General features: G+C 29.8%; 1 protein-coding gene across 4 annotated transcripts in view; it reads right to left on the bottom strand.

Moving 5' to 3' along the window:
• LOC107722679 (probable E3 ubiquitin-protein ligase XERICO) overlaps positions 1-2,155 on the bottom strand; it is a 13,437-nt gene that overhangs the window by 9,929 nt on the left and 1,353 nt on the right. The window lies entirely within an intron of this gene.

Here is a 2,155-nt window from a genome sequence, read left to right as displayed (position 1 = left end):
TGTAAAAGTCGACGTGTTTCAAAAAGGCGGGGCATAGAGGAGAAACAATAATGTACAGTATGTGGAAAATAATGTGTTTTTTTAACTTTAAACCGCATAAACACATTTCATTACACCAAATACACAAAATAATGTTCTTTTTAGCAGCATCATATGACCCCTTTAATTATACTTGAGCAGCCCATAATGACTTGTGTAAGCGTTTCACTTGAAGTCAAGCTAATCATAGGAGCTTCACCTATTAACCTTGAGCTATTTACTGTCATTCACTATTGCCTCTTGGGCTGGATTACGCTGTTTCCAAATAGCTACATTACTTTCCCCAAGACATACTGAGCATGTATGCATTGCCAAAACTAGTTTCCTGACCTAATGCAACATAGTTCAAATATGCACTTATCTGCTGCTTGCAGAAAAATACACATTTGAAAAAAAAAAGGAAAAAGAAAAAAATCAAATGCATGTAAAATCATGCAAAGCCACCTTAGCTTGTGACTTTTGGAATAGCACTTTTTACACTGATTGCATTACAATCAGATCTTAGCATAATGAATAATTCGATTTAAGCAACACAACAAATAGATACTGTGACATATAAAGCAAGTGGTAAACTTATGCATAAGAATTTTGATTTTAATTTTCATCTTATTTTCAAGAGAGAGCTGCTTTCTAGTCAATATATTATCACTATAATTAATTTAATCTACTTTGCATACCAACTATGCAAAGTAGTCGATATATGCATAGTATATTAATTATATTTACTAAATAGTGTTTTTTTAACACACACACACACACACACACACGTTGGGTTTACATGTTTTATGGGGACATTCCATAGAGGTTCCATAGAGGTTTAACCCCTAAACCTTACCCTCACACAAAACTTTCTGCTATTTTAGATTTTCAAAAAACTTAATTCTGAATGATTTATAAGTTTGTTTGTTGTCCCCATAAGGTAAAACATTACTGGTATTACTATCTTTGTGTGGGGATGTAGGGAATAATATAGTTGATAACCTACGCTAGAATCAGTAAAATTATGACATGACAAATTATGCTTAGCACAAAGTTCAGGAAAATAACAGTAAATTTCTTCTGTAACTAAAGAATACTGAACCTTTATCAAACATTTATTTGACTTTTTATGTAAATTGGGATTATTTAAAGCTAACTGCTTGTAAATGGAAAGCATTAGGAATTGAAGGATATTCAATTTAAATAATCAGTTCTGGTTTAAATCTACAGGCTCACCTGCAAATACATATTGTTTTGTATATGATATATTGTTGAAATTGCATATATATATATATATATATATAATGAAAAAAATCCTGATTATGCAGACCATGTGTACAGTGTGTACACATATGAAGGGGTTGTGAGGCGTGAGAAAGAGCGTGTGAAGCACTGATGTGTGGGGGAAGAGAACGAATTGCTGCTGGGTCACTACCGCTAATCAGAGCACTCTTTCCTGTTATAGAGGTTTTCTTCCAAAACCCATTATGCATTGCGTTACCCAGCTTTGTTTACATGATCAGCTCAGGCTGCATGTAAAACACAGCAAAATCATGCCTTAAGCCATAAACACATAGTAATAGACCCATGCTGGACAGCTGTATTAGCTGGCTCCCAGATGCATTAAAGAAAAAAGGTTTGAGGCTGTGAGTTACAGTGATTTATTTACCACAGTGTTGTTCTTATTAAATTCCCTTTTCTCATGGTAAAATATCTTATTCCTTTTATAAAATGGCAGCACCGGTACAATAATAAAAGACACCAATGCTTAATAAACAGTTGAATCTATTGTTAATAATTGTGAATATTATTTATTATAATTTTCAAATGTATACAATTATTTGAATGATTATAAATAATATTTGTAATAATATTTTTATTTTATATTTATATTAATTGATTATATGTTTATAATATTATGGTTATGTTAATTTATGAATATTATATTTATTATATATTTTACAGCCTAATTATTATATATTTAATTAATAAAATAAAATAAAGTTAAATAAAACAATATTTCTGCCAAATTATATAGTTCCTATCCATTAACTCTTTTTTACAATGATTTTGATCATCATATTAGATTTTTAAGTTTAATAATGATATATATATATATATATATATATATATATAT

The sequence above is a fragment of the Sinocyclocheilus rhinocerous genome, unplaced genomic scaffold (genome assembly GCF_001515625.1).
Source record: "Sinocyclocheilus rhinocerous isolate Xijiao unplaced genomic scaffold, SAMN03320098_v1.1 scaffold1776, whole genome shotgun sequence".
Taxonomy (NCBI): Eukaryota; Metazoa; Chordata; class Actinopteri; order Cypriniformes; family Cyprinidae; genus Sinocyclocheilus; species Sinocyclocheilus rhinocerous.
This window is presented reverse-complemented; position numbering and strand designations above follow the sequence as displayed.